This window comes from Hyperolius riggenbachi, chromosome 7, assembly GCF_040937935.1.
Source record: "Hyperolius riggenbachi isolate aHypRig1 chromosome 7, aHypRig1.pri, whole genome shotgun sequence".
Lineage (NCBI taxonomy): Eukaryota > Metazoa > Chordata > Amphibia > Anura > Hyperoliidae > Hyperolius > Hyperolius riggenbachi.
Genome location: NC_090652.1, coordinates 227844729 through 227865453, shown reverse-complemented (window position 1 = coordinate 227865453; position 20725 = coordinate 227844729). Strand labels below are relative to the sequence as shown.

The following is a 20725-nucleotide window of genomic DNA, read 5'->3' as shown; positions in this document are numbered from 1 at the left end:
TTTCATAACATTAAATTGCAAAAACATTTGTGCAGCATTGATTCATGGTTATACCAAATTTTAAACAAGAGTGGAATTTTACTTTTAATTAACCAAAAAGCTTAGGTATGTAAAGTGTTCCCCCAAAATTGCTGACCTACTTTTCATAAGTGGCTCAAGGCGGCAGGATTTCAGCATCATATTTATAGTTGTTTTCTTTTCTCACAGACTTTTCACAGCACTACACAACGTTTCCTGTTTTTTGATGCACCTGGCCTAACTTTTTTGTAACTTTTTTTGGCATCAGATTTAAAATGATCTTTTATTCTTCATAAAACAATACAATTTCTTGGTTTCAACATTACTTATGTTGTCTTTGTTCTATTTTCTATTTAACATAGGGTTTAAATCCTTTGATAATCGACCCATTGTGTTTTTATTTACATTGTACACAGTGCCCTAAATGTTTAGAACATGAATTTCTATACACAGTAGTAAACTAATAAGTAGTTAACTAATTAGTATTCTAAATGAAACTTGCTATCCCTTCACAATACACTGTAAAGTACATTATTACAGTCTTAAAACAGAAGTATTATTTCCCCTTCTCCAAACTAAAACTCCCATAATGCATCAAATCAAGACAGTGAGTTGAGCCATGTACAGTATATCAATCCTTTTCACATCCGTGAGCCAAGAATGTATCCAGAGCTGCTGGTTTATAACAAGCAAGGATAGCCTTAATTACACAGAGTCATTAATCCAAGTTCAATAAAGCTGTTCCAGGGTATTTAACCCCTCATCAGTACAAGGCAAGGATCTGTAAAGTTCTGTGTGTGGTGAAACTTGCGAGAGTAGTGATGCATTAACCTAATGCCTGTATCCGCTACCCTGACCCACTACGTAATTTTTCACACAATTTTTCGGATGATTTTTTGAGCGGCGAGTATTTGTTCCCGTGATCTCGTCATGTGGTGTGCAGTTACGCGAATGATGTTTAGCGATGCACAACAATAAGGACTGTCACGGCGGATTGGATCTTTAAGGTCCCTGATGGCTCTACGCAAAGTACTGCGATCGCTTGACTTCCCAATCGCGCCTGTCGTGTGCCGTCGCGTGATGCCGCGTGTACCCGCCCACAGGAAGATAGATCGGGGAGCTCTTGTCCTCAAGGGATGTCGCTGGGATCCATCTATCTGGTTGTCAGGTATCAGCTTAAGATTTACATATGATAAGCAGTCACAGAGCATAGGTTCCACTGGAGATATGTATAATTTGGATGCACGGGATTTTGGCATTGATGCCGTGGTTCTCCTGTAAGACAGTATTGGTTATTGGTGGTCCATTCATCGATTCATTCCCATCCTGATAACCCCATGCCAATGCCAGACCAAAATTCCCCACCAGCATTATGTTAACCTATGATGCCTGGACACCCCCCATCCTCCGTCCTTTCCTTTATGTTAAACCCTTACGCCCAACCCCTGTCCCCAAACTGTACCCCTTCCTGATACCCAAACCTAAGGTACAGCGCACACTCATCCCTGCAATATTTGTCCCTTTTCTGGTGCTCTGCGATTGCATTTTTTGTTTGTGTTTTCTGCAAACGAATTTTTGTTTTCATGTGCAATTTTTAGCTTTGCAGCAAAATATATAACATTTACAAATGCAGCTGATTTTTTTTTTTACTGTGTAGAAAAACATGAAAACAGAACACGGCTGGACATGAAAAACTTAACCGGACCGGTCGACTTTAATTATGAGTGCAGCAGTGCCCATTTCCTATAGGTGATATACCGCCCACATTTCTGATAAATGTGCCTTACCAATACAACTTACCTACCCTACACAATAACGCCTGAAATGAATCCCAAAACCTGAAACTTCAAGCGCTGCAAGCACCGCTGAGCACTTTTCGCATAGTCAGTGATTTGGAAAGAGCTTTGAGATTTGGTAAAAAATTGCAAATGTGCTGCAGGCAGCATTTTTCAGGTGCAATAGCACATATTCCTGCAAAATTACAATCGCTAAGCGCTTAGCAATTGCCTTTTGCCGTGTGAACAAAGCCTAAATGTAACGCTCGGTGTAACACAGAGAGGGTCTGATTACCGGTGATCTGCAGTATCACCGAGAATGCAGAATATACCCGATTATTGATGATCTGCAGTATCACCGATAATCAGATACTGTATATCTTCTAACCTCTGGACACCTGAGATATGAGAGTGTTTGGTGCAACAGTGATACTTTGAGGAAAGCACCCGTAAGATGGGTGCTAGACAGCAAGAGCTACTGATATGGGTCAGGTTCCTTCCACAGGTCTGATGCTCCCCAAGGGGCGGAGCCAGGCTGAGACAATGGGAAGGACAGAACGTGAGTAACACCAATGGGCAGGTGTCACTAACAGATCTGTGAACTATCTTTTAACAGGTGAGATAGTTCTCGAGGTCGGACAGGCCAGGTCGGAACCACACGGACAGATACAGTACAGAGACAGGAGGCAGATGCAGATTCCAGAGACTAGCCGAGTTCAGCAACAGAGTATCAGAATGACAAAGGTACACAAGCAGAGATCAGAAGAATGGTCAGGAAAGCAGAAGGTCATAACAAATAATCCACAATGCCTAGACTTGAGTGTGAGCTCCAAGATTCTCACAGTCCAGGAATTAGAGTAGATATTACAAATATACAGCTGGTACAGAATTCCTAGACTAAGGTGTGAGTTCCTTGGCCATCAACACCTTTGGAAACTGGTCTAGATAACAATACAGATGATAACAGAATTCCTAGACTAAGGTGTGAGATCCTTGGCCATCAACACCTTTGGAAACTGGTCTAATAACACAGATACAGACAAGGTCTGAGTGCTACCACGTAGTGATCGCAACGGCAGACAACCAGAGAATGACCAGCACCCAGTATATATAGCAAAGCGCACTCCAGCGCCTCCCCTAAGTGCTGGACCAATGGGAACTAGTTGAATCGTCAGCTGAACGGCTTGGTCAGCTGACTCCCTTCTGGCTGTCATAAAAGTTCTGCCTCTCGGCGCGCGCGCGTCCTTCTGAACCTGTGTGGACTATCAGTCCCAGCCACACCAGACATGTTTTGCAAATTACCCGCCGCGCTGGATGCGGAATCCGCCGCACCGCTATCAATGCATGCGGCGGTTCCTCCGCGTTCGGCCATATTACTGGATGTAGGCCTATGCGTGCAAACCGCCGCGTTGGACGCGGAATCAGCCGCCCTGTTCTGAGTACACGCGGCAGTTTTTCTGCGTTCTCACACTAAATTAATTACCTTAATTTAAAACACTATTTTCTTAGTCTGCACTTTGGCTACATAACAAAACCACCCAAAATCAGCATGGTGAAACAAACTTCTTTATTCAGGGATGGCTTAAAGGGCCACTATCGCAAATAATTGTAAAATGTAAAATACATGTAAACATATACAAATAAGAAGTATGATTCTTCCAGAGTAAAAGGAGCCATAAATTTATTTTCTCTTATGTTGCTGTCACTTACAGTAGGTAGTAGAAATATGACAGAACTGACAGGTTTTCGACTAGCCCATCTCTTCATGCGGGATTCACAGCATGGCCTTTATTCTTTTTAAAGACACTCCCTGAAAATGATTTATACAAAAATGCTGGCCAGTCTTCCTGCTCGCTACACACTTTTTTGGCAGTTGGACGGAGCAACTGACTTTTGCTAAGTGCTTTTGAAAATAAAGAAAACCCGAAGAACACCCCATGAGGAGATGGACGTGTCCAAAACCTGTCGGTTCTGTCTATATCTACTACTTACTGTAAGTGACAGCAACATAGGAAGAAAGTAATTTACTGCTCATTTTACCTTGGAAGGAATATACTTCTTATTTGTATGGGTTTTCATGTATTTTAGATTTTACGATTTTCACGATAGTGGTCCTTTAAGATGTAATGTGGCCCTAGGCAAGGTATGGATTTGGGACGCCCTTGTGCTCTCTTTGGTAAGCTGAAGTGGAAAGAGGTCTTGACACCCACTAGGCCCTAAGCACCTGCCTAGGTTGCCTAATGGATGATCCTGCTCTGCCTTTATTCCACAGTGCCACAACTTGCTGCACAGTGTAGCGGTGATCTGTGACTGTAAAACATTGTTGTGATTTATTAACAGCTGAGAACAGAGAATTTTTCCGTACCGTACAGAGCAACTCACTACTCACTTGAGATCCCCTTTAAACTTTTGTTTCTTTAATTACTATAGGCTCAGATGAGAGAGAAAGGATGAAACAATCTGTTTAGCTATAAAGTGAGACAATGTGACAATAATTCCTGTTTGAAGCCCTTGAGCACGACACAATACACAAAGCATGCCACCGTCTCACCAAAATAATAAGACATACAGTAATGAAAGGATGCAGAGGATGAAAACAAAATGAAAAGTTCCTTTGAATATCCACCTTACCTGCTTATTGAACGATCCACAGAGCTGCCCCCGGCACACACAACCAAGATGTTCTAGTTATCAGGAGAGTTCATGTATCTTATTAGCCTGTATCATCCTGACTTAAAGATCGAACATAAATGCAACTGATTTATTTCCAGACTTTGAGGTCTATGCTATACAGATTTCACACTCTTATTTTTATCACTGCATTTTTGACCTGATTTACTAAAGGTGTCTCCATTTGTATTGCCAGAAGTGATTCACCAAATATGGAATGGATGAAAAACAAAAATCAACAGCCATGTGATCAAAGATTGAAAGCCTCACCTGTCCTACTGAGGAGCCAGTGGAGTTTGATAAAAGGTTAGTAAATGTACAGTTGTGTGATTAAATCTCATGGAGGCAGGGCCAGATTTAGCACTAGGCACACTAGACACTAGGCTGTCACGCGTTTATGATCCTGCCCATCCGGGACCCATGCTGATGTCACCACCCCTGGATGGGCAGGCTGGATGAGACTGGCCATCCAGCCCTCCCATGTAACTCTCTATGTTCCCCTGGTGCTGACCAGCCGGGCTAAATGTAGCATATACGTTGGATGGGTGGGCTTGATGTGAAATCCAAGGCAACCTACTGTTATAGTTATATTCATAACATGCATAGGAGTCCCAATGGTTTCTGACTTGCACAATAAGATTTGCGATAGCACCTTCTTCCCATCATTGATGAGTTTACAGTAGAATGCCTCTTCAATAGACCATCACACTGCTCCATTTCATGTCATACTGTAGGGCTTTATGGGAAGAGTACTACAGTAGTGACTGTCAATCAAAGCTGCTCTTATCGCTTTCCTATGGCTACTGTGACATGAAGGACACAGTGTACATCTTAGATGAGGAATTCCTCCCATGAGGCTTCAACACACTATCCAGTAATCTGAAGATGCCAGTTGAGGACTCTTCTACTTTACCTCTGTAGAGGAAGATTAGTGGGCACAATACTACTCACCGCAACCTCTTCCCACACTGGAAAGTAAAGGTACAATTAGGAAATGTATTGCTGAGCAGACACATTCCCACACAGCCAGGTAATGAAAAGCTCGCTTGCTTATAATATAGACAGTTTGTAAGCCCCAGCAATTTCCAGATATCCAGATTCAATTACGAGGCATTATTAAAAATCAGTGCAGAATTTAACACCTGTTTACCTAAATAATGCTTTATCACTCAGCTCAGGATAGTGCTGTTTTTACACCAAACTAAATGTTCATTTTTTTTTCTTGCATGGAGCTCTTCTGCCTGAACAATACCAGCTCACGTGGTCCTTGATATAATCAGTATGGGGGTGGCCCTGCAGCTAACCTGGGGATCAGCTGCCTGAGCAATATCGGCCCACATGGTCCTTGATATACTCAGCATGGGGGTGGCCCTGCAGCTAACCTGGGGATCAGCTGCCTGAACAATATCCGCCCACATGGTCCTTGATCTGGAGGCCAGAAGATCCTAAAACTCCCCCCCCCCCCTCCATCTTCCAAAATACATACAGTACTTGCAAAGCAGTTTTGTAAATGTGCTTATACCTATCTCCAGTGTCCAAGAGCAGGCTGCACAAAAAAGCCATCAGTGCCTATTGTCACTTTTGGAAAATCTTCTTCGCCCCATAGCAGGCTAAATTAGTCCCTGTATTGTAGACTTACAACACTTTGCACACGATTTTTACTTTTTGCACTGCTTCACTGCCCTGGTTTCCAAGAAAAACAAAACAATAAGCAAGCAAAAACAAAAAACACAAAAACTTTCTTTATGTTCCAGGCTGTAAGTCACATCTAATCCCAGGTCCCAAATGCTGTAAACTTAACAGGTCTCCTTAAAGAGACTCTGTAACAAAAAAAATGTTGAAGCATTTGTTAAGTCCATTTGCAAAAACATTAGCCTAATTCTGCATCAACTTACAATTATTTGCATATTTCAAGTCAAGTGGAAAGTTGGCACTGAGCCAAAACTTTGTACTAAATCAGCTATAGACGTCCACGGCAGGTGGAAGTAGTTTTGTACTAAGACGCCTTTAGTCCGTGGCATACGGATGCAAAAAACCACAGAAATGCCTATAGATATCCAGACTAAGGGATAACATATAAACTATAAACCATGCAGACTGCTAATTAGTAAATAGAACAGGAAGATTCTTATTACCACTCATTATATCTGTACATGTATTTATCTTATTGTGTATATATCTGATACAGGTGTCATCTCAGGTAAGGAAAGGAACACATCCACACTTTCCCCTATAGTCTTCAATGCACAGCAATGTACAGTACCCAGATCTATAGAATGACTGAACGATTGCCATTGCATGACAACGGATTTCATGTAAATCACATCCTCTACACTTGATTGCTGAACAGGTTAGTGTTAATAACAAGACAGATGTGTTAAACTGGACTTGTGAAATGTTGTGTTTACATTACAATCTTCTGCACCAGTTTGACAAGAACCTCCTATCCTAGCAATCGGCAACACTCCTGTTCTCACTTATGTAACATAATGCGGTCACGTGTCACTGTCTCCTAAAGCCTGGAACATGATCTACCTAATAAAATATACCGTGCAGCATTTATTGGCTGTGTGTTCTAATTGGAAAAGGAGCTGAAAACTTCACAGGAACACGTCTCAGGATTCTAGTATTCCATGTTCAACTCCATATTGTGTAATACAGATATTTTGTTTCAAGTGAACCCGAGGTGAAAATAAACTGATGGGAGAAACACTTATATTTATCCTTCTACTCCTAAAAATGACTTTTAAAGTATCCCGTGGTTTTTTTTTATGTTAAAACAGTTACAAAGTGGGTTGAATGTTTTACTGACTCTAATCAGTGACAGCCTAATAAGTGTCCTAGATTTAAAATACATGAGCTAGTGAGCTTTTTATCTCTCCTCCAGAGCTCAGAAGTTGTATTCTGCCAGAAAAACGTTTATGACTGTAATTAGCTTATCACAACACAGAAGCTGTCACTTCCATGTCTACAAATTAACTCTTTCAGGCAGCAAAATAAAGCAAGTGAGACAGCCTGGTTATTATTATGTTTTGTACTGTGCATACGCATGTTTATCTCATAATGCCACATATCGCTTCAGGTACACTTTAAAGCAAGACGATTAGAACCAGGATCATACCATTTTTGGGCTGATTTAAAGATAAGCTGTAACTAAGAATTGAACTTCCTCCCAATCAGTAGCTGATACCCCCTTTCCCATGAGAAATATTTTCCTTTTCTCAAATGGATCATCAGGGGGCTCTGTGTGGCTGATTTTGTGGTGAAACCCCTCCCACAGTGTGATGTCAGTGCCTCACAGCACTGGGGTCCTGACATCACACTGTGGGAGCCTTGTTGCATTGTGGGAAATAACAGCTGGTTCCAACTGCCAAAAAAGCAAGCAGCATCTCCTTCCAGTGACATCACCTGCCAGCAGTACAAATGTCCCCATGTGATAATTGTCAGAATGTAAATCAGGGAGAGCAAATATTTTACAATGGGCAAACACTGACTAAATCATTTATTACTAACTATTGTAAAAATTAAGCACTTTTTTATTACATTACTTTCACTGGAGTTCCTTTTTAAAGGAAAAACAGTAAGCTTTCGGCTAATCAGCCTTCTACAGACTATATGCCTGTTGATTGACAATGTTAGAACACACAGCTTATATACATTTGAACCTCAGAAGGCGGTACATAGATATTATTGCAAAAATAAATGTCATTCAGATGCATTCATTACAACAAGACATCAAAAGGGTTCTTGCAAGGATTGTGAGGTATTTGTGACAAATAGATACATCAGATTGCAGTGGCAATGTGTTTACTATTGCAGTATGCAAACGTCATCATGGCACAAATAAAACATCTATCTGTCATAAATACCTCATGTTCTATGTGTCTCCTGATGTTCAAATGTATAGAAGCTCTGTATTCTGACATTGCCAGTCAACAGGAATAGAGTGAGAAGAAGGCTTATTACCCGAAAGGTTACTCTTTTTTTTTAAGTTAGTCAATAAATGATTCAAAACTATCTTTTACAGATCACTAAGGCTGGCCATACACATAGATTTTCACCCAATGTTCCAAAACAATTTAATTTAGAACAATTTAGAAGGAATCGATTCCTACCATACACTGCACCTCAATTTCCAACATAAAAAATTGATCGAACTGCAAATTTGCACTAGGTCATCGTTCTGCGAATGCTCTTGCCCCGCCCCGGTTGTTTTATATTTTCCATCCTGTCTGATCGATACTTTTGCTCGATATTTTGTCTAAATTGATTTAAAAAATCAATCAATCTGACATTTTGGGGAATCGTTTCTCAGATGAATCGAATCTGCAAGGAATGGAATGAGAAAATCGAGAGTGTATGGCCACATTAACACTGTACAATACTCTACTGCTACTACTATTTTTTTTCCTAACAGAGCTAGATTTGTGGATTTACTCTAACTTACAGTGCACATTTTTTACTTCTTACACTTAAAGGGAGGTTTCAGATTGGACCATGCATGTTCCTTTTAGTGTAATGTAAACATTTCACACCACCCCTCTGGAGGATTTGTTAAAAGCCCATTACACTACCGTGTCCTGTGTGCAGCCTTGCGCTAGCCTCCGTTTTATCCCTTGGCTTGAGACTTCTAAAATGACAATTGTCACTGCTGGCCAGCAGATTTATTTAATGCTAGGCGGTGAAGCAACAGCAATGTCTAACAGAAAGGGATTTTGACTTGCTTGACTAAAACTAAGTAAATAAATGTAAGTAGACACAGGCCTAGAGAATATGATGTGATGTGCACTCAGCTCAATTTAAATTGCAGCACTCCACAGCTCACAGATTTGTGTATAGCTGTGAGAAATGAAATCCAAGTTCACGAGATAATTGTGAGTAGATTTATTTATTTCATTTATTTACTATATATTTATAGCAATAACATGCAACACTTATAGAATATTTTGTACTGTTACTTACTGTCCCTAAGAGAGGCTCATAATAGTTTGAATTAATTAGTCCTATGTTGTTGTTGTCCTATGCGAACAAGCAGTGGCGTAGCTATGGAGCTCGGGGCCCCGGTGCGAGTTTTACATTGGGCCCCCCAAGGCACTCTATACAAAACACTTGATACGGCGTAACAAAATCTACAGTATTAGAGGTGCAAGAAGGGGATGGGGAACAGTGTGTTAATGATTACTACCATTCACAGCTTCTATAGAAGTGATTATTACCACCACAGGACCAATAAACAGCTTATACTTTGGTTTAGAAAGGGCCCAATGGGGCCCCTCTGGCCCAAGGGCCCCGATGCGGTCGCTACCTCTGCAACCCCTATTGCTACGCCCCTGCGAACAAGAAACTGTTAGTTGCTAATCTCCCCGGCTAGTTGCTAATAATGATGCACAGCCACAAGTAATCTTAGTCAAGGAAGAAGCTGGCCTATACAACTAATGGCAGCTTACTGTGATTTTAAACCTATATCAAATAAGGTATTTATGCTAAACACAGAATGAATTCTGACTGCAAAGATGGGGAAAGAGCTTGATGATAAGTGGTCTGCAAGCAACAACAGCTAGAAGGATGAAGGTAAACAAGGGACTTACTAGAAATCACATTGTGCCTGCATCACTCAGCTATCCTTGTCTGTAACATAAGGAATCTGTATTTATAACTAGTGGCATGCTGTGCAGATAAAGTTTCTCTAACACGTGGCCTACAGTCTGTTGGGCTTACTGTACCTTGACTAATACCACTGTGTCAGGTGTGAGCATGTGCAGATTACAGTTTCTTCATCAAAAGTCATATACCCCACCCCCTGGACCCCATCTGGCAGCCTCATAGTCAGCTGACTACATTTTGACCATTGAGGATAATGTTTAGGCTCACTGACATTACACAGTGGTATGTCACAGTTGCTTCCGTCAATAGAAGAAAGACAGGTGTTTCAATCTAGGTGTTTACATCAATATTGACTCTGGATGTTTGATTGGCATTGGGTTTTGGCCATGCATTGGGTGTTTGTCTAGGCAACATGGTAATCCCCCCTGTGGAAAATTACCTTGCAAAACTGACACTGCAAAGCGCTGCCATCCAACTTGTGGTAATGTTGATACAATGTCCGTTTAGTCAAGCTTGGGCTGGATCATGGAGGCGGGCGATCAGTGACAGCATAGCTTTGTACTGCGTTGAGCAAGACAAAGACAGTGATTGTGGCTTTCTGACCAAAATTCAATTACATTTCTGATCTAATATCTAGTGGTGCACACTGGTAATCCAGGTACACCATCAACATCAGGGAAATACTCTGGTCAGGCACACAATATTCCTGCACATTATTTGGTAATGGGCTTTATGCTGCATGATTGCATGTACACTCTAACAAAGTAATGGTAGGATAATTTGTTTACCCCAAAATTAGCCTTAAAGGGGCACTACAGCGAAACTGTAACATTTTAAATATGTGCAAACATATACCAATAAGAAGTACGTCTCTTCCAGAGTAAAATGAGCCATAAATTACTTTTCTCCTATGTTGCTGTCACTTACAGTAGGCAGTAGAAATCTGACAGAAGTGACAGGTTTTGGACTAGTCCATTTAATTGGACTAGTCCATTAGACTAGTCCAACAACACAGGATCTAGCCACTGAATATTACCGGCAAGGCTTCACTACAGCAGGAACCCTTATAAAATAGAGTGTTGCATAATTAATGAGGCACACCTGCGGGTGGAAAAATGCAACATCATAATGATCTAAGTACCTGATACCACCTGCAGGTGAGACAGTGAACTGCATTTTGGTCTATGGTGGACAGCAGATGTTCATCATAGTCCAAGCACACATAGCCCAGCAGGTGAAATAGAACACCGCACAAATACTAACAGTAGTGATCAGGAAGGAAGGAGAGCAGCTCAGAAAGGGAGCAGGAACAGTCAGAGTGGACAAGCAAAAGGTTACATTTTGACACAAGCAATTCCTAAAAAAAAAATTCTATCTCAATCCTGAATTGATTGATACCTAAATGCAATTTTAATTTTTCAGCTGACATCACTGATTTATGACTAGGGGCCCATCAAAGTTATTCCTCTGACTATGGTATGGACATTAGCTTATGAGCTCTGCTGGGGGACAGTTGCAGACATTTACACTATGCAAATTGCTGCAGAACAGTCACAGGCAGATAAATCCTAATACATTTAAGGATTCCAACCAGGGGCGTAGCAATAGGGGGTGCAGAGGTAGCGACCGCATCGGGGCCCTTGGGCCAGAGGGGCCCCGCAGGGCCCTCCCACAACTGCAGTATTACCTCTCTATTGGTCCTGTGCTGATAATAATCACTTCTATAGATACTTTGCATATTAGTAATCATTAACAAACTGTTCCCCATCCTCTTCTTGCACCTCTGACACTGTAGTTGCCATTGGCAGGTTTTGATGCGCCACATCAATTGTTATGTATAGAGTGCTTGGGGGGCCCCATTGTAAAACTTGCATCGGGGTCCACAGCTCCTTAGCTACGCCACTGATTCCAACCCTTGTCCAAGGTGGTACAATTAGCAGCTCCCCATCTGTAAACACTGTTACTGTTCTGTCATATTTTTGCTCTATTTCTAGACAATGATTGTAAGCCAGTCTGCTTCCAAAGTGACTTCCTCTGAAGGCAGAAGTTCATCTTTATTTAATTAGTAATGTTGTGTGGACATATGCCAAGTGATTCAACGTGATGTTCACTGAGCTGGCTTTATGTGCGTCTCCCGAGAATCCAGACAATACATTTTGTGATTTTCAGTGTCATGTCTCAGGCAGGAATGAAAAGGTATTGCTAAACAGTAGTAAACTATGAGGCTTCAACCACATGAATAGCACAAAATACAAACAAACTGCAGAAGTTTAGATGAAAAGATAAGTGTACTTATAAAATACTCATCCTAAGTGCTGTTCTCAGCCTCCCTATCATTCCACCAAAAGGCTCTTTTTCCTTTATCATCACAGCATGTAGGGCCCACTTCATCAAACTAAACACATCGGAAACCGCTATCATTATTACCATATGTTACTCAACTAAGGTGGAACTCCAGGCAAAATGTTTTTGTTTTTATTGGGGAGATTTTCATTTCCTGCTCTTTGTGTACCTGCCACTGAGAGAAAGAGAGGAAGACCAATTTTTATGTATGTTTCAAACTCCTAACCCTAACTTACAAAGCTATAAACAATCTCTGTACATCTCCTCACTAATTTCCAGACACCAACCGTACCACAATCTCAGATCTGCATATGACCTTCTTTTGTCCCCGTCTAGAATCACCTCCTTGCATTTATGTATACAAGATTTCTCACATTTATTACCCCTCTTCTGGAATCTCCCTCCAAAACACATCTGTCACTCTCCAAGCTTTGAAATCCTTAAGCACTCCCTCAAAACTCACTTTTTTCTGATATGCTTTAACTTAGGTCTTGTTTCGTTGCCGAAAGTGGTGGAACAGGTAAGTAATCGATCTCAGAGAGATATGGATCGTTTCTTTGATCTCTCACAAACTGACTAATATATATGTCTAGCTTTAGTTGGATGGTAGGAGAGGAAAATCTGGTACCCAAGCAGAATGAAAAGATGTGAGAGAGGTTCTAATTCTTATCTAATCTGTCAAAAAGTAAAAACCTGCTGTAGTTATACTTTTTATTAATATTTAAATATATATAGCATTGGCATATTTCACAGTGCTTTTGAGACCATAATCATGTCACCAGCTGTCCCTCAGAGGAGCTCACAATCTAACCCCAACCACAGTCTACGGACAATATTGGGGTAGAACCAATGAAATTACCAGCATGTTTCAGGGGTTTGAAAGGAGAATGAAGTGCCTGGAGGAAACCCACGCAAACAAAGGGACAACTTACAAACTTCATACAAATAATGTTCTGGAGGAGATTTTAACTAGGGACCCCAAAGCTGCGAGGCAATAGTGCTATCCATACACCTAATTTACTAAGATTACTTTACTCCTAGTGGAATTAGAACTTGGGACAACTGTAGACCTTTTTTGTACCTGAAGCATTAAATGATGCCACTTACCTCCTTTCCCATATAATGAGGAGGTGTAAGCGAGCCCTGCGTACTACCAATAGTAACTGTCTCAAAACTAAAATATTGATTACCATAATTACTGTTATTGAATTATTAAATACTGGTCATTTAACACCAATGAAAGTTTGAAATTGCTTTAATATCCACAGTATTCAGCATTAAGTGTATGTTTAATTAAAAAAAAATACACATTTATAATGGATAAACAGCACTATAATTTCTACAGCTATCATTACCAAACGAAATGGACATTCTGCTTAAAAAAACACCAGTCAGTATGTGAGCACAGAACGTTCCACAGGCTCAGCCAACACCTGACTGAGGAATTGACAGAGGTGGCTGTGGTGTTATAGTGAGATGTGACAGACTTACTACATTTATGTCACGCATCACAAAACTGGAAATGTCACATTGGATAAACACAGATATTCAGCCATGGTTCGAAAATGAATAAATTTATATATACCATATATACAGTATATATTATTGACACAGTGTTGTAGCAAAAGGGGATGCCTCCCTCCGCATACTTAGGCCTTGCCCCCACTTTAACGCTGCATGGCATTTGCATTGCTAAGCGATTCTCTGCAATGGGATTGTGATCCCATTCATTTTAATAAATGAAAATGCACTTCATTGCGCAAAAAAAAATGCATGCAACTATGGGATGCAATGCCATGCTGAATCATCAGACAGTGCAGTCTATGTCCTTACAGATCACTTGTGTGGCTCTGTTGAAAAGGCTTTTTCCACCGGCTGCGATTTGATCCAAAAATGTTATCACTCGCATTTTACAGATCAGAACGACACCGCATTTAATTAATGTAAATTTTGCTTGTGTTTTTTCATTAGCGTAGTTGCAATCTCTGGCCTGCTGCTTTTTTGCTGCATTTGCTCTCCTATACAAATCATAGGAGAGCAAGAAAATTGCATAGCAATGGCGCCGCTATCTGATTTTCCCCACGATTCAGTAACTCAATTTTTTTATTGGAAATCGCAAACGCACTGCAATAGCGGCATACACCTGAGGGATCGTAGAAAAATCATGGCAGTGTGAAATAGAAACAAATGTGATTGCAGTGCAATCACAATTGCAACTTCATTTCTTAGTGGAAAAAGGACCGTACACCACTCCCACATTATGTGTGTGTATATTTGTATTTCATTCATAATTTAACTGATGACTTTTGTTCCATTTGTGTGTTGTCTGGCTAACGTATCTTAACAGTATACTGTTCTATAGAGCGGACACACTTATCCACAGCACTTGACCAATTTCCTTGACCAATTCACCTCACTAACTATCCCTCAGTGGGCCTATCACTCTAATGTCTCAATCACATTACGGGCTTGTTCACACTATGAGCGCTTTTCGTTTTTTAAAAGCGTTGCCGATTTTTAAAAGCGCTTTAATAGTCCTTGAGCAATGTTTCTCAATGTGAGTATTCTCACATGAGCGATGAGCTTTTTTTACAATCGCAAACGCAGCTCCTGCTCCATTTCCTGAGCATTTGCGCTTCAATATAAAGTATAGGGAAATCGTAAAGCGCTTGCAAAAGCGAGTTGGTGAGCACTTTGAAAAATAAATACAGTGTATTTATTCAGTTCCAGGTCAAAGAGTTCACTTCCTGATTGTTGTCAGGAAGAACAAAAAAAATTTGCCAGATAAAGGCGCTTAGAAAGCGCTTAACAAAGCATAAATCGCAGGGACAAGTGCTTTAAAAAACGCTCACAAAAGCACTCAGCATTGCGCTAACAATTTATAATGTGAACTAGACCTTAAAGAGAGTCTGAAGCAAGAATAAATCTCGCTTCAGACCTCATAGATAGCAGGGGCATGTGTGCCCCTGCTAAACCGCCGCTATCCCGCGGCTTAACGAGGGTCCCTTCACCTCCAAATCCCCCTCCGTGCAGCGGGGGAGCACTTCCTGGTTGGGGCAGGGCTAACTGCCGCAGCCCTGCCCCACGCGCGTCTGTCAGCGCGTATCTCCGCCTCTCCCCCGCCCCTCTCAGTCTTCCTTCACTGAGAGGGGCGGGGGAGAGGCGACGATGCGCCGCTGATAGACGCAACTGGAGGCAGGGCTGCAGCCGTTAGCCCTGCCTACAGGAGCGACCAAGTCTGCGACCAAGTGTTGCAGTGGGGGGTTTGGGGGTGAAGGGGCCCCCGTTTAGCGGCGCGATAGCGGCGGTTTAGCAGGGGCACACATGCCCCTGCTAACTATGAGCTCTGAAGCGAGATTTATTCTCGCTTCAGAGTCTCTTTAAGGTCAGTTTTGACGTTCAATAGCAGGAATAAACTTCTAACTTGGATCTTTTTTTTTTTTTTTTACAAAGGTCTTCTAGTATTTATATATTTTGTCCTATTTTAAGGGCATGAAACATGGTAACACAACTAGCAAGGCCAGGGAACTGCAAGCACAACAGACTAGCAATGTGGCAGATCTGGAAAGGAATGTTGTGTGACATTGAAGACGGGCACTGAGTTCTGTTACCAAGTATCAGTATCACATCCGGTGCTTACTGTGATTAAAATGAATGGTCCTGACCCTGCAGAGTCTGCACTGATTTAGTGATCCATATCTCGCTGCTGCAGAACTGCTGACTGTGTTTCCTGCACAGGGATCAGCCTGGCAGCTGGGAAGGCTGCAAAGGCGCTTCAGGTAAAAGTCTGTGATCTCCACACTGCTACAATCCTATAACTCAGATACGATTACTGAATTCAAAGACGGGCACGAAAACTCATTTACAGATAAGTGCTGCAACAGAATGGAAGGTACATTTCCAGCACAGAGAAACCCGTACACAGATAATTAGCAGCTAAATCAAATCAAAGAGATTTAATAGGAGAATAGAAAATGATACTGAGACATGATTATAATGAACGCAGAGACCAGTACACAATGGCTAATGTGCCATTTCCATTCTTAATATTCATGTCTTTTTGTGCTGCACTATAGCATATATACAGAGGTAAAAAAGACGACTAATAGCGAAATATAAATAGGGTTCATTTACAAAACTCGTCCAATGAATTCTCTCTTGTTAGCTATTTCTCATATAATTATATGCATGTAAAATACATTTTGTGATTAATTTGCAGGAAACCTGAACTGAAAATAAACTTAAAAAGGAGCTGTAGTGAAAATAACTTAATTCATGAAATTACTTATTTTTTCAACATTCATAGCCGATCGTAGTGATCATGGAAAGTAGCGGCAGTAGGAGGGAAGGAAGAGGACCAGGACTCACCTTCCTACCATTCCCCCGGCGATCGTCGCTCCCCTCCGCTCTGCCTCCCATCCCTGCTCGCTCTGCCTTGAGTGTTAGGTCCCGGCTTGATGATGTCGACTTGATGATGTGCTGCTTTTGTCAACAATCAAGAGAAGACTTCACCAGAGTGAATACAGAGGGTTCATCACAAAATGGAAACCATTGGTGAGCCTCAAAAACAGGAAGGCCAGATTAGAGTTTGCCAAACAACATCTAAAAAGCCCTCACAGCTCTGGAACAACATCGTATGGACAGATGAGACCAAGATCTAGTTGTACCAGAGTGATGGGAAGAGAAGAGTATGGAAAAGGAAAGGAACTGCTCATGAAGCATGGTAGTTGTAGTGTCATGGCGTAGACATGTATGGCTGCCAATGAAACTGGTTCTCTTGTATTTATCAATGATGTGACTGTTGACAAAAGCAGCAGGATGAATTCAGAAGTGTTTTTGGCAATACTCTCTGTTCATATTCAGTCAAATGCTTCAGAACTGAAGGGAAAGAAATGGAATGGTATGCACTGGCCAAGTCCATCACCAGACCTGAATCCGATTGGGCATGCATTTCACTAACTGAAGACAAAACTGAAAGGAAAATGCCCCAAGAACAAGCAGGAGCTGACGCCAGTTGCAGCAGATGCCTGGCAGAGCATCACCAGGGAGGAAACCCAGCGTCTGGTGATGTCTATGCGTTCCAGACTTCAGGCTCTAATTGACTGCAAAGGATTTGCAACCAAGTATTACAAAGTGAAAGTTTGATTGATGATTATTATTCTGTCCCTTATTATTATTTTATTATTGGTATTTTGGTCCCTTAACAAGTGGAAGGCACATATGCAAACTGTTGTAATTCCTACACTGTTCACCTGATTTGGATGTAAATACTCTCAAATTAAAGCCAGCAATTAAAGCACATCATGTTCATTTCATTTTAAATCCATTGTGGTTGTGTATAAAGCCAAACATGTTAGAACTGTGTCAATGTCCCAATAATTATGGACCTGACTGTATATATACTATATATATATATATTTATATATATATATATATATATATATATACACACACACATACATATATATATATATATATATATATATATACACACACACACACAACACAGGCAACGTCTCGTGGAATTGGTAAAGGCTAGGGTATCCATGTGTTCCTCACTATGTCACATGTTATGTCACATGTCACCTCAGGTACGCTTTAACACTGATATGACTTTTTTACTTTAATTTTAGTTCCTTTTTTGCTTGTTGGGTGCTTAAAAGGTTTTAAAAGGAGAAGGTAAAAAATACAAATAAACAAAAACAGATAAAGAGGTCATTCATAGGGAATGAGATGAATTCGCTGAGGTATGTACTTTTAGAGTATTGGCATTTCATACATTGGTGAAACAGCTTTGTCATGTTTCATCATGCAGAGGAAGTATTATAAATGCACAGATATGAATCTCCTCATAACATGTCAGCTACTACACACTACAAACTCACATAACTTGCAGATGGGTTACCTATACTTCATGATAAAATAGCCTGATATACTTCTTCTTTTCACTCATTAAAAGCCACAAACTGTTAAATCACTGCATATTTTTACAAAGCTACCATAAAACGTTTCAGCAAGTGAAATACTTTCCCAGGAATCTGTCTCCAAGCCAAATGCTCACCTCAGAAACCTGTGGTGGAGGCTGCCAAGGCTTCTGCCACTCGTGGGCTGCAAACCACAGAAGAGATGTTTCTCACAGTCAAGGCTGGAAAAACGGAATTTCTTCATGTCAATATCCCTCTTCAGGCCATGTTTTGTTATTATTACTGAAGCATCCTTCTCTCCAACTGCAGGCTATAAATATGCATGATGTGCAAATGCAAGAGACAACTATGACAACTGCTGACCTGTCAGTTGCTGTAGTAATGAGTGTCCGATCTTTTCTTATGGAAGAGACCAAGTGAAGAGGGGGATCTCAATTCCTGTCAGTAGTCCTGCTGACAAATTAGGAGCTGATGATGATGAAATGCAATTCTGGGAATTTTATTTTTTCGTTTTGCACAAAGTCTATTAAGGATCTTGTCTGTTGCTGTTACACGAATAGAATTTTCACTGTGGTGGTCCTTTTATCTTAAAGAGAACCCGAGGTGGGGATCTTAGAGTTAAATCTATACACAGAGGCTGGGTCTGGCTATAGTGCCCAGCCTCTGTTGCTAGTTGAATATTCCCTAAATCCCCCCTGCGCTCTGCACGAGCCCATAAATTACAGCCGCGCTGGCGACACTGGGCGTGTCGCAGCGGGCTCTGTTTACCATTCTAGTGCCACTCACGCCGCTCCCCCGCCTCCTGCAGAGCGCCGATCCCCGCCCACGTCCCTTCCCTCGCCGCTGATTAGAGAGAAGAAACTCGGGCAGGGACCAGCGCTCTGCAGGAGGCGGGGGGAGTGGCGTGAGTGACACTAGAAACGTAAACAGAGCCCGACAGCGCGGCTGTAATTTATGGGCTAGTGTAGAGCGCAGGGGGGATTTAGGGAATATTCAACTAGCAACAGAGGCTGGGCACTATAGCCAGACCCAGCCTCTGTGTATAGATTTAACGCTAAGATCCCCACCTTGGGTTCTCTTTAAAGAGGAACTGTAGTGAAAGTAATGTAATGAATAACATTGCTATGTATTTACAATATTAATTTATAAAGTATTTAGTCAGTGTTTGCCCATTGTAAAATCTTTCCTCACCCTGATTTATATTATATATATATTTATATCACATTCTGAAATCACTGATGGTGACATCTTTAGTTCTGTCAGGTGCAGCTTTGCAGAATGCTTATTTTTGACAATTCCAAGGCCAATACAAAATATACCTGTCTCCTAGCATAGCTAACATGCCTAGGCTAAGCACTGGGAGGGCAGAGCTATATCAAAATACAGCTATAAAATAAAAAATATTTCTGATGCTGAAACCAGGAAAATTACCATAAAAATGTGTATCCTGGATAATTTACTGTATTCTACTATATGTTACTACAGTGCCTCTTTAACCTTCTGGGAACCGCGCGTAGTAAATCCTACGCCGCACTTGTGGCTGCCTAAGCCTGATGTGGCGTAGGATTTACGCCACCTGCTTAGAGCGCTGCCGACATATGACAGCCGACATCTCCTCTCACTGATCAGAAGCCATCGCGATTGACTCCTGAACACGTAATCACTGCAATCACCGGCCGATAGTAGTGATCACGGAAAACAGCCGCGGTAGGAGGGGAAGAAGAGGACCAGGACTCACCTTCCTACCATTTCTCCGGTGACCGTCGCTTCCCTCCTCTCTGCTCGGCATCTCTGCTCGCTCTGACTTGAGTGTCGGGTCCCGGCTTGATGACATCATCAAGCCGGGAACCGGTACTTAGTGGCAGTATGAGCAGGGATGCCAGACAGAGCGGAGGGGGGTAGAGCTGCTCATTGCTGGAGCCTGGAAGGTGAGTAAAGGCTTCTGGAATACTGGACACACCAGGCTATATTGAGGAACCGATGCCTAGCTATCTATACTGGGGATACGGCTGCCTGGCTCTCCAAACGCACCCCCTCCCCTCTGAAAGTAAAATGCTGGTTCTTAAAGGAGTTCTTTCGCGAAAAAAGTAGGCAGTTAAAAAATGTGACAGATGACAGGTTTTGGGCCAGTCCATCTTTTTAAGGGGGATTCTCAGGGCTTTCTTTGTTTTCAACAGCATTTCCTGAACAACAGTTGCAAAATTTAACTGACATAATAGTGTCTAAGTGATTAGGGAGGCTGGCTGGTATCTTGCTATTTTGGCAGTTAAACTGTTGTTCAGGAAATGCTGTTGAAAATGAAGAAAGCCCTGAGAATCCCCCTTAAAAAGATGAACCCCTTTAATGGTGGCCACTAATGATCCAATCTTTTTCTTCCAATCTTACCAAATC

At 41.5% G+C, this 20725-nt stretch overlaps 1 protein-coding gene across 2 annotated transcripts in view; it reads right to left on the bottom strand.

Annotated features, from left to right (window-relative positions):
• The window catches only part of RAMP1 (receptor activity modifying protein 1), a 146333-nt gene that overhangs the window by 91573 nt on the left and 34035 nt on the right, over positions 1–20725 (bottom strand). The window contains exon 1 of one of the 2 annotated variants that reach the window (XM_068245371.1): positions 18472–18542. The exons of the other annotated variant lie outside the window; for it this stretch is intronic. The gene's annotated coding sequence lies outside the window, so the exon portion shown is untranslated. Of the gene's footprint in view, positions 1–18471; positions 18543–20725 lie in introns of those variants that run through there. 2 annotated transcript variants of the gene reach the window in all.